The sequence below is a fragment of the Leopardus geoffroyi genome, chromosome B1, assembly GCF_018350155.1.
Source record: "Leopardus geoffroyi isolate Oge1 chromosome B1, O.geoffroyi_Oge1_pat1.0, whole genome shotgun sequence".
NCBI classification, from domain to species: domain Eukaryota; kingdom Metazoa; phylum Chordata; class Mammalia; order Carnivora; family Felidae; genus Leopardus; species Leopardus geoffroyi.
The window spans coordinates 55,146,946-55,160,000 of record NC_059327.1 but is presented as its reverse complement, the minus strand read 5'-3'; the positions used below and the strand labels follow the sequence as shown (position 1 = coordinate 55,160,000).

Genomic DNA, 13,055 nt, shown 5'->3' with positions numbered 1-13,055 from the left:
TCTTTACTTGAAAGCCAAGAAAAGGGCTAACTCCCTACAGAGAGGAGATTTTGAAGATGAAAATGCAAAGTTGGGCATTTCATACTAAAACTGTCTCTCCATCATAGAAAAATGCATGAGTGTTATGGCTTTGGGAGAAGATTAAGGGAGAGATGGGTCTCTGTGAAAGACCTGTTAAGGATATGAATTGTTCAGATAGAATAGTGCAAGAGTGGCAAATTCTTCTACTCTCTGTGAACAGCATGGAGAGAGATATATAATTGTGTCTGTGGACTGAAAACGGCACTCTAAAGATTTATGACTTAAAATGAATGTAAAATATGAGTCTAGCAATGTCTGCTTCTTTGCAGCTACTGCAGGGTTTGATTTGCAAATGCATTTGATTCAGAGAAATGGAACTTGGTAATTTACCCAGTGGCAAAATAGATGATCCAACATTCATTTAGTCCCTTTCCCCACACTACTAACAAAATGTATTATGATTTAGTAAAATTACCTGGTATTTGGAGTGGGGGCTAGGGAGATTTAGAGGTGAGAACGGGTTATATTACAGAATGATGTCTTCTAGGAAATAATCTTGCCTTAGGGTGATATAAAATGAGCAACTTGTGAAGGCAGGTACGTGTTCTGTTTTGTTTTGTTTTGTTTTGTTTTTTTCAGCTGAGTCCACTAAGACTTGACGACTGGAATTATCAGTACACACACATAACTATATTGCATTTCCCTTGGCTTTGCTCTCATCTTATTTAATATTCCTTCATAACTTTTCACTTAAAACATAGCAAGGAGATGTCGAAAGAAAATCATATGGGTGCATAAATAATTCATGTGCACCTGAAGGCACAAAAATCATGCTAGACAAAAACAAGTAGTAAGAAAAGTGAACAAGAAGTTAAATTTAAATGTTGTTGAAAAAAAACACACCCCAGTGGAAAATCTAACTGAAGGAGTCTGAAAACTAATATAAAATGGTATTTCTCTCTCAAAAAGGATGTATGTAACCTTGCTTTTTGGCCCACATCACAGCAATTGAACTAATTCATCAGGGATTGTCTTAAACTTGAATAACTTGAGCGTCTGTAAGATTGTTACGGTACTGAACGGCCAGCTCAATACAAAGAGATTTGCAACTCCATTTACACAGTATTCTTCTTTATTTTCTAGGATAATATTCTGAAGTCTGCCTAGGCTTAGAAGCACTCGTCAACCCATTTACAAACCTCCATGGCATTATGTCCCCAGACTTCAGAATAACAAAGTTTCTGGTACTGAATAAAAGATAGTGACTGCACTTTTTTTTTAAGATTTTTTTTTTTTTTTTAGTAATCTCTACACTCAACATGGGGCTAGAACTCACAACCCTGAGATTAAGAGTCACATGCTCTACCGACTGAGCCAGCCAGATGCCCCTGACTATACTTTCTAGAGATAGTATATGGGTTTAAAATATGCCAAGTACTTTACAAGATTTATCCCATTTAATCCTCCTAATAGCCCTCTGAGTTATCCCCATTTTATAGATAGAGATGAGAGAACCTAGATCAGAAACTTGCTCAGTGTGATAAAGCTGATAAGTGATGGAGCTGGATTCCAACAGTCTCAAACCTGAATATACACTCTTTTTTTTTTTTTTAATCTTTATTTATTTTTAAGAGAGAAAGAGTCAGAGCATGAGTCGGGGAGCAGCAGAAAGGCAAGGAGACACAGAAACTGAAGCAGGCTCCGGGCTCTGAGCTGTCAGTACAGAGCCGAATGCGGGGCTTGAACCCATGAACCATGAAATCGTGACCTGAGCTGAAGTCAAGACGCTTACCCAATTGAGCCACCCAGGCGTCCCTACACTCTTAAACACTCTGTCATTTTCTCGGCTTGTCAAAGAAGAAATGATCACTGGTCCTATTGTTTTGAAGCAAAATTAAGATTTTGAGTTTGTCTTAGATCCTTATTAATGAATCTATGCAACTGAAAGGACTTGAGTTTTAAGGTGGTTTCACTTACCAGTTATCAAGGATCTTGGAGTTATAATCACCTGTACAATTATAATTATCTCTACCATTATCTCCCAATCATGATATATCATTTGTTTATTCAACAAGCATTTTTTGATCACCTGTCTATGATCTGGCTTTCAAAAAATAGTAGGAAAAATGCGACAGGAAATAAATCATATGGATATTTTATCTTGGTAGATATCATTCAGCAAATTTTATTGATATTTTTTGTGTTCACCTTCATTTAACAAATGATTAATGCTATTAATGACAGAATTGTCTAGAATCCAGATCCACTAGACATTCCCTCTGTCTTGATCATTCTTCTTTCCTTGTAAGGAAGGATACTGTTAGTCAAGGAAAAGGGAGATCATTTGCAAGTGATTGAACAGTCACATCCCTATTTAGAATTTCCTTCCCTGTGATGGTTTAGATTTTGTCTCTTAATCACCTTTGGTTTTGGAGAATGAAGATCAAGGAGATAACATTTACAGTTCCAAAATCGTTTCAGACTCTTTGTGGGACTCCTAAAGAAAGTAAAGAGGAGGGGCACCTGGGTGGCTCAGTCGGTTAAGCGTCTGACTTTTGATCTCGGCTCAGGTCACGATCTTGGGGTCGGTGAGTTCAAGCCTGGCATCGGGCTCCATGCTAACAGCTCAGAGCCTGCTGGAGATTCTGTCTCCCTCTCTCTCTGCTCCTCCCCCTGTGCACTCTCTTTCTCTCTCTCTCTCTCTCTCTCTCTCTCTCTCTCAAAATAAATAAATAAACATCTAAAAAGAGACAAAGAAAGAAAGTAAAGAGGAGAGAGAAAAGGCACAAAGCCTGGGAGAACACTGGTGGGGGATAGCAAGCAGAGATGCTGGCTGGTCTTCCATGTTCTCTATACAAATTATTTTAATCACTCAAGGAAACAAATATGCTTCCTTTTAAAATTTTTTAAATGTTTTTATTTGTTTTTGAGAAGAGAGAGACAGAGCATGAACTGAGGAGGGGAGAGAGAAAGAGGGAGACACAGAATTCGAAGCAGGCTCCAGGCTCTGAGCTGTCCCCACAGAGCCCGACGCGGGGCTCAAACTCACAAACCTTGAGATCATGACCTGGGCTGAAGTTGGACGCTTAACCAACTGAGCCACCCAGGTGCCCCTAGGATACAAATATTCTTCTTAGAGAACCCTTGATTTATCAGAGTAGTTGCTATTCTAAAGTAAAAACTGGAAGTGTGTTTTTTAAAGAGGTGGTGGGGAAATGAAAAAGGTATTATGCCCTCTTTAAAAAAAAAAGAGGAGAAAATGTGAAAATAAATGTAGTGCTTTCTCTTACACATACCAACAAAATCACATGAAATAAACACTTAAACCATTCCCCAAAGTAGGACAATCTATGGATTTCAAGATTTCTTGCTAATTGGTGTCCATTCACTTCTTTGGGAAGACTTATGGAAAGTAATAGATACTCTTTGGTCCATCTCAGTCCTGCGGTGGTGGGAGTTGCAGACTGTATTTTGATTTTTCAGAAGGAAAACTCCAGGCCCAGGCCCTGGAAGTTGCAGAATAATAGGGCAGTCTTCTAACAAAGGCACTTGTAAACTCTTTGGAGAATTATTGAGCCTTCTCTCTCGGATCAAGAACGCAAATGAGCTCTTCATCCACCTGTAGTCAATCTAAAATACAAATCCCTCCTTAGAAAGTTCATGTAAGAGAAACGATATTTGTAAAAGGATCTTCTCATGCTTTTTATATTCCAATAACATCATACTCTTGAAGTTGGAAGAAAGCAGAGGTCGTCCAAACAAGAGTCTCCTCTAAAATTCCCTAAGAAGTAATCACTTGCTAAATACCATATGGGGGGAGAAGTTCTACCTTCATGAGATTATCATTTCTTCTTTATTCTGAGGTAAAGCCTGTCTTCCTTCACGATTCCACTCATAGCTACTAGCTTGACCTCCTACAGTATTAGAATTTTCTATTCTCTCTGTCACATAAGAGTCCTTTAACATTCGAAGACACTTAGGCACACAGAAGCCCCTTATGTCCTGCTGTTTGTGGAGAAAAGAATGTGGGATTTGGGGGTCCGGCCTAGATTCAAAACACGGCTCTGGCATTTACCACTCCCATGGACCTGAATATAACACTAAATGTCTAAGCTTCGATTTCCTTAATGGAAAGGAAAAGAAATAACACCCATCCCATGTAGTTGTTAAAGGGGTTAAATAAGCCAATACATGCAGAGTGCCTTTTATTGGAGGTACTTAATTAATTGGGGCTAGTCTAATTATTAAGGCTGTGGCTTCAAGGCCTCTCCTTCCATCTCACTTGTTTTTCTCCTGACACAACAGAGCAGAACTCCTCAAACAGTGTATCACAAGTGTGCCAAAATCTTATCATTTCCTATGGGTGCTGTGGTGATCTTGGCATGTACGTGACAGACGCACCCTGTTCATTTGTATGTCCTCTCCTGGGTCCTGAAGAGTTCGTCAACATAACAAAGGTCTCTCTCCTCGTCCTGTAAATATTCTCTCGTTATCAGCACTCAAACAACAATTTCTGTTAGAAACAAAAGATTCTCTAAGAGAAATACGTTAGTTCTTGACAGTGTATTAGTCCCTCAGGCCTAAGAGTGGCCCAGCAAGGCAATTCCCCCCGACTTGTATCCTACAAATATTATCATTTTCTGGGGTCACCATGGTATTAAAAAAAAGTTCAGACAACACTGCAGTTGAGTTTATTAATGTCGGTCTTAGTGCGCGGTACTAGAATTTAACTAAATGTTATACTCCAGAAGGTTAAGAAGAGTAGAGAGCCTTCATTTTTTCTAGACACGATACAGGATTCCTCTGCTACCCCAAAGTAGAGTGTACCCCCGAAAGCTTTCAGAACCCCAAATGACAGAAAGCAGAGAAGCAATTACCGTTAATGTCTATGGAAAATTGTTTTGAGCATTCCCAGATCCAAAAAATAAACTCCCTTAAGCTTTTCTGATTCCTTAGGACACATCTTGCTAACGGATGCACAGAATAAATTAAGCCAAAACACAGACGCTCACCGTCACAGTTCAAAGCCACAGTGGCTTGAGGCTGAGCTGCTGAGTGTAGATCCCAGGAAGGGGCTTGGGGTGGCCACTCTTCCTCTCTGCTCAGGGAGCAAGCTGCTCCTAGAACAGCTCACTGCAAAACAAATGTTGAATGCTATTTTTGCTCTCCGCCTTTTCCATAAAAGCAAAGTCCTCTAGAGGTTTCTTTTCTTTCGTGAAAACAGGGACAGTACCATACTACTAATGTAGGTTTTTCATAAAGGAAAAGTAGTGGAACGTGAACATTCAAAAAGTGAAAGATACCTGTACTTCTCTGACTGAAGTTTAAAATGGTATTTGGATTGTGGGAGAGCCACTTCAGACCGTGAGCTAACATTGACCTTGCAGTTAGTGAAAACTTCTAGCAAGAATAGAGATTCACTCATTCATTCAAAAAATACTTATTTTAAGTCTATTTATGATGGGTACTATTCTAGGTTATGGGGGACAGAGCTTTGAACAAAACAACGATGTTCCTTCCCTCATAAAGTTAACATAATAAAAAAAACCCTTAAATAAAGTCAATGGGTATCTACAATATGATTTGAATTTTAAAAACAAAGCAAAAAAAGGATTCCCAAATTGCTGCCTTGTCTCATTTCAGGACAATAAATATCGGAGCCCAAATGGAACGAGAATCAATTACTCTAAAAAATAAACTCTTAATATTTTCTCCTATGCATTTAATATAAATAAATGCAAAAGAATGCACAATAGTTGCCTGCAACATGACTAGCATTGTCCCTTTTATTGTGTATCGTAACATATACCATCTATACCCCACTTACTTCACCAGCCACATCTTTGTTACATCCAAACAAACTGACGTGATTTGGAATATCTTTCTCCTAACAACTACTAGTCATTCTTCAAAGAGAATAAACACCAAAAATCTCTTTATTTCACTCTTGATAATGATGTTTTTGCATGCTTCTGCCTACGGTATCACGGCAAGATTGGTTAGGTTGTGACACAGTGACAGACTCCAAAATCTTAGTGGCTTAAAGCATCAATTTGACTTATTTCTTGCTTCTGCTCTATTTCTAGTGCAGGTTGAAGTCGGACTCTGCCTTTGATAATCTCTCCGGGCTCCCAGCTGGCTGAGCAGCTGCCGTCTTAAATATTGTCAGTCACAAAGCCGGAGGGGAAAACGGATGTGGGGAAGGAGACACTGCCTTTTTTGCTTTCTCTAGCCAAAGAAATCACTTGCCACACCTAATTCCGAGCGCACAAGGAAATACAATCCTACCGTGTGTTGAGAAAGAGAGACAGCCTGGATTATGTGAACCACCATAATGATTATCACAGGAGTTCCATTCACTGATTAGATTCTTCCCTCCCAAAGTAAGATTACTTTCAGGTATTCAGAACCTTACTTTGACATTTATGCTAATATGATCAATTGGTACAATTTATAATAGTGCATTAAGTTTAGGAAGTTCTTATATTATCTGTCAGGTGTCATCATAAATCTTGAATACATTCTCTAATTAGACATTTCACTTTTTTAGTGTCAAAGAAGTAAATCATTTTGTACATTTAAAATAGAATGATATTGATATAAGATACTTAGGTCCCTGAAAGGTGTGAATAAGTCTAGAATGATGTGGGCTTTTCACCTTGAGCTGGAATTTTCTCAACCGCTATAATGACATTAATTAACTGTAATAAGGGATTAGTAAGCCATCTTTGGAATTTTTCTGATGCACCCCCATCCATAAACCATCTAAACCCTAATCGTTTTAGAAAAATGTATGAGGTACTCATGATTTTTCCATAAATTCGGTTTTAGCAATTTACTGATTGTGGATGATTTGGGTTGGTCCGAAGACGCCAGTGGCAGAATATTTTTGTGAACTCCTGCTCAGTATTGTACGTGGTACTGCTGGATTCCTTGTAACTTGAACCACTGTCTGAAACTCAGTTTGGGAAGAAGTGTCTAGCGAATAATAGTCTATTCAGACTTGTCTCTCTTTTGTAAAAATTCAGTTGCATGGGGCGCCTGGGTGGCGCAGTCGGTTAAGCGTCCGACTTCAGCCAGGTCACGATCTCGCGGTCCGTGAGTTCGAGTCCCGCGTCGGGCTCTGGGCTGACGGCTCAGAGCCTGGAGCCTGTTTCCGATTCTGGGTCTCCCCCTCTCTCTGCCCCTCGCCCGTTCATGCTCTGTCTCTCTCTGTCCCAAAGGTAAATAAACGTTGAAAAAAAAAAAAAGTCGGTTGCAAATAACATTGCATTTTCTTTGTACCATTCACCTTCTAAGAATCTGATTTTGATCTTCCTCCCATGGTTTCCTATAGGCTTTCTGGCTGATGCCTGTTTTGTTTGTGTTGATGCTCCCTCCATTGCTTGCACCTTTGATAGAAGTGAATATTTTTTCTCTTATTGTTTGTTTAATCCAGAAGGCTGCGCTGTGCACTCTCTTCTGTTACTCGAACGAATTTCAAACGGTCTTTCAGAACTCCCACATGGGGATGACAATGAAAGTAGTCAGTAATTGTTGATGAAAGCTTTGTAACTTCTGCATCATATAACAACATGGAATTGTGAAGAACAAAAGCTGGTCCCTCATCCTTCTTTGTATTCTGAGAAGGCTTACAGGAACCTCAGGTAAAGTTTGAGTAGCTAGTCTTCCATTTAGCGAATGCAATATAAGACACAACCTGATAAAGTTAACGACATAATCTAACAAATTGAATCCTCAAATGACTAGAAAATATTATCTCTTACTGATAGGTTTGGTATTCTGTTTCTGAGATTATAAGGAGTGTGGATATTCCAGAAGTTATTTGTTGGAGACAATTTACCCATAATTGTATTCATTGCTGCCACAAAGTCTCCATAAATTATCCATTGTTCATTATGAAATTGTTATAATTTTTTGAAGGCTTGAGTTATAAATGGTTATTTGTTGGGAGCATAAATTGAATCTAATGGTTTGTTCAACTTATTTATTTGTTCCCTACTTCATTAGTTTTGATGTAACTTACAAAGATACTACAGCACCAAAAGAAAATAATAATTGAGAAAATCCAGAAAATAATTGAGAAAAATATGAATGAGGAAAATAAGACTAGGATAGCCATTACAACCAAGAATATCACACACACACACACGCACACGCACACACACACACACACACACACACACATTAAACTTAGAGCCCCATTCCTTATTTTGTATTACTAAATTTTATACCTAAATTGCAAAAATAATGAAGCTTATTAAATCACATTGCTCTCCATAAAAATGCTTGTTAGTAATGTAATATTTAAGAGTAAAAACAGAGAGAGAGAGAGAGAGAGAATAGCTCATGATGCAGTTAAATTTTCTCATCTTTTTCTTTATGATTTGCAACTTTTGTGTTTTTGATAAAGACATTCCTCCAAGGTCATAAAGATAATTTTTACATTTGCTTTTAAAATTCTTGAAGTTTTGCTTTTTACATATGAGCCCTTGATTCATGTGGGAAAAAAAATTTTTGTTTTTTTAGATTGTGAAGTAAGAATCCAATTTCTTTTTCTACATGGAAAAATCAATTGCCCCTAGTCCTTCTAGTTGAGGGAAAACAAGTGGGAAAATGAAATTACCACTGTGGCCAAGATTGAGACAACTTGGTACCAAAAGCTGAATTCCAACCTAAGTGAAGCATGGAGAATGCCGGGGATATCATCCTGGAAGGGTCACAAGGTGGCTGGGAACTATTGCCTTGACTCATAACTTGGGATTTTAGACTTTTCTAATTCCCTTACACATAATAAATCTTCATTATTTGGGGCTTCACTGATTCAGACATTGTTAGAATCCACACAGTTACTCTGCTAAGTTTGACTTTCTGCCAAGAACAGTGACAGAGACTGCAAACCATCTTAGTAACATAAAGGAGGATGTTTACAAGAAAATGACTATCGTCAAATACTGCAGGGGAACTTGTTTGTCTATAATATTATGCTTAAATATATGTTAAAGTCAGTCCATCTCTGAACTCCCACTAAGCAATTATGATATTATTACACGTTGCTATGAAAGAAATGAGAGTTTTCAGACTAATTTGCAATAGCTTTTCTCCCGGAGTCCAATATCATGTTTTTTAATAGAAACAAATACACTGCAATACTATTTAATGCGTTTAATAAAATGGAAAATAATGCTGTGGTTACACTTTAGTTCCCAAAGCTAATTGTTAATTTTTCTAATGCCCTGTTGGCAACCACTCTTAACACTGTTTACCCAAAGGGGACACTTCGGAGGAAAACAATTAAGATGCAACAGAAGTGTCAAAACCCGTCAAAGCACCTAACTTACTAATCACTGACCCACCCTGGTTTTGTTGATTTCACTTATATGCCATGTGTTTTAATTATCTACTGTGTAACCAATTACCCCCCAAACTGAGCAGCGCAGCTTACAACAGCAAACAGTTATCGTCTCCCACGGTTTGGGAGGGTTAGGACCCTGGGAGCGGCAGAGCTGAGCGTTTCAGGGTCAGCTGTCCCTTGAACCACAGTCATCTGAAGGCTCAACTGTGGGAGGATCCACTGCCAAGCTCACTCACATGTCTGCTGGCAGCCTCAGTTGCTTGCTGGCTGCCAGCTGGAGCCCTCGGTTCCTTGTCACACGGGCTGGTCCAGAGGCTGCGTGGAGCCTCCTCTCATACTACAGCCTGCCTCCCCAGAGCAAGTGATCCAAGAGCACTGGGTGTGAACCCGGAGGTGGGGAATATTGGGAGCCTCTTTGGAGGCTTTGCTAGTGCACCATGGTATTACTAGGTAGATAGATAGATAGATAGATAGATAGATAGATTAGATATAGATGATATAGATATAGATATAGATATAGATATAGATATAGATATAGATAGATATAAATGAAAGGAAATAAAACATAATATAGGGAACCAGAGATGTTCACTCTGAAGGCTCAGAAACACACACACACACACACACACACACACACACACGTTTTTTGTATACATTCAGTATACAGAACAGTGACATTTATGTATACTTGAGTTTGCTTCTGGGTCTTCTACTTCAATCCATTGATCTGTCTGTTGTGGCATTATCACTATTCTGGTTTTGATTACCATAACATTATAACATATTGTAATATCTGGTAGAAAAAAAAAACAGGAAAAAAAGTTAATTTTTAACGATAAAAAATTGTGATTTTTAAAAACTGGCTTTTATTTCTATGCTGAAATAATTGATTCCGTCTTCCTCCCCTCGCAAATTCAGTGGTTATCAACAACTTATGAAAAACAGAAAATAATTTTATTTATTTATTTTTCTTTTAAATTTACTTATTTATTTTGAGAGACACAGAGACAGCATGAATGGGAGAGGGGCAGAGAGGGGGGAGACAGAGCATCCCAAGCAGGCTGTATGGGGTCAGAGCAGAATCTGATAAGTGGGGCTCGACCCCATGAAACCGTGAGATCATGACCCGAGCCGAAACCAAGAGTTGGACACTTAACCAAATGAGCCACCCCGCCACCCAACATAGAAAATTATTTTAAGAACTTAGAAAAGGAGTGGAGGATAGGAGCTAAATAATCAGTGTGTGTGTGGGGGGGGGGGGGAATATTGAGTAAAGACATGAATAATTGGTTCCAAGGACAAGTCAGCAGCTATATATGTTTGGGGAAATATGCAGAATTTGGATATGCAGACACAGGTATGTCTGCAGACACAGATATGCAGAACTTGGTTGAAGAAAAGCAAAAAAACAAGATGGTAGCAAGATACTCAACTATATTTGGACCTTAATATATTGGTTTAGTAAGTTTTTTATTTGTGTCTGGCACTCATATCACATGATTTCGCTGTTGCTATATTCATTTCCACACAGTAATAAAGCATTAGTGGCAAACTAGAAAGCAAGGATATTTGCTTTCTCATTCTCCTACCCACTATCTCCCTTTACCAACTGTATCACACGTCGTGTATTGATTGCTATGATAAACAACCCCGAACCTCAGGGACCTAATGCAATACAGGTTCATTTCCTGCTCCAGTCACGATCCAGTGCAAGTGCAATGGGAGGGAGAGGGGGAAAAATATTCCATGTACTTCCCCAGAGTGGCCTCTTTCCATCCCCCAAACCTCAGTCTTTCCTTGAATTCTGTGCATCTGATGCTCAAAGGAAAAGACGGAACTTGGAGGCCTGTGCAAGATGATTTTTAGGGGCAAACCTACAAATGGTGTGCATAGTTTTCATTGGCCAGAACTCAGTCACATGACCCCAAGAAGAGAATCAAGGAAATGTGCTAAAGTTGTATGTGTCCAGGAGGAAAAGAGGAGGGAGGAGTCTCTGTGAGGTACCACCATTAGTATCCCTGCAGGATGTGAATATGTGCTTTGATGAAACTCCTCTCATAAAACTCTAGTATTCAGTTTTTCAATTTATAATTTTCTGGTATTTTATGCTTTGAAACAATTATTCTTAAAATTTATAGAATTAAGAAAGGACTTTACTGAATCTTGGTTAAAACTACCAATAATCTCAGGGGCATCTGGGTGGCTCAGTTGGCTAAGTATCTGGTTCTTGACTTTTGCTTGGGTCATGATCTCACAGTTCGTGGGTTCGAGCCCGGCAACAGGCTCTGTGCTGACAACATGGAGCCGGCCTGGGATTCTGTCTCCCTCTCTTTGCCTCTCTCTCTCAAAATAAATAAATAAACTTAAAAAAAAAAAAAAAGCTACCAATAAGCTCTGAACTGGGTGGTAGACAATAGGCCCCAAATAAAGACAAATAAAGACAAATAAAGACAAAAGACGAGTCTGGAGCCTCTGTGAGTTACTGAGTGAGGTTGTGATATTATTAAAATCACTTGTGCTTAAACTCTGGGCAATCAGTGAATGCAAGTTTATGGAAACTCTAAATGGTAATGTTCCTCTTTTAATTCACTAATCCTAAAGTATGAGGATGCATATTTAAAATGATGCACAGTTTTGGGGGCACCTGAGTGGCTCAATTAAGTGACTGACTTGATTTTGGCTCAGGTCATGATCTCATGGTTCGTAGGTTTGAGCCCCACATTGGGCTCTGCACTGATGGTGTAGATCCTCCTTGGGAGTTTATCTCTCCCTCTCTCTCTGCCCCTCCCCTGCTCTCTTTCTCAAAATAAGTAAATAAACTTAAAAAAAAATAAAATGATGCACAGTTTTTAAAAATGCCTACTTGTATGCAGTTACGAATTCTTATCCATAGCACCTTCTATCTGCAATCAACATTTTTTTTTTTTAACGTTTTATTTATTTTTGAGACAGGGGGAGACAGAGCATGAACAGGGGAGGGTCAGAGAGAGGGAGACACAGAATCGGAAACAGGCTCCAGGCTCCGAGTTGTCAGCACAGAGCCCGATGCGGGGCTCGAACTCACGGACCGCGAGATCATGACCTGAGCCGAAGTCCGCCGCTTAACCGACTGAGCCACCCAGGCGCCCCTGCAATCAACATTTTTAAAAGCACATGAAATAAAAACAATTTGCACTTTAAAATTTACATATATAACACAATGGATTCAATAACCCGGCACTTGAGACTGAAGAAAAGAGAAATGTAATGAAAAATTCTGATTTGTAATACCGAGATTTTAAAATTAAAGAAGCGAAAGAAAATCCACAGCATCAACAGATTTGAACTATTTTTCCCCTTGATTGATTTGCTTGTCTTATTAAGCATTAAATGACTTATGAAATCAGATATCACATATTCATTTGCAATGTGTTATTTAATTGACCTATTTCTAGGCAAGAGACATACCTTTAGTCACTAGGTGGATTTCAAAAGGGCAATGGTGGCTGAAATATGATTTAATGCTGAATTAAGGAATTGCAGTAAGTTATTTCCTCTCGATAACATGTATGATTTAAGATCTTAGCTTATGTAATTGAGGATTTTCTTTAGATTGTATGGACAGATTATTAATCTCCTGTTTTCCCAACTTTGGTTAACAGTAACTGATTATTGTACAATTCTATTTATTATATTTCAC

General features: G+C 38.7%; 1 long non-coding RNA gene across 2 annotated transcripts; it reads right to left on the bottom strand.

Moving 5' to 3' along the window:
• Positions 1-3,055: 3,055 nt before the first annotated feature.
• On the bottom strand, positions 3,056-11,645 carry LOC123590137. Of its 2 annotated transcripts, none has more exons than XR_006708626.1 (3): positions 10,065-11,645; positions 7,313-7,412; positions 3,056-5,154 (listed from the first exon to the last, which is right to left on the bottom strand). It is a non-coding gene; the product is annotated as an uncharacterized LOC123590137 (long non-coding RNA). The 2 variants fall into 2 exon arrangements; XR_006708625.1 differs by lacking the exon at positions 10,065-11,645 and having other exon boundaries at positions 3,056-4,534; positions 5,034-5,154; positions 7,313-8,394.
• Positions 11,646-13,055: the final 1,410 nt, after the last annotated feature.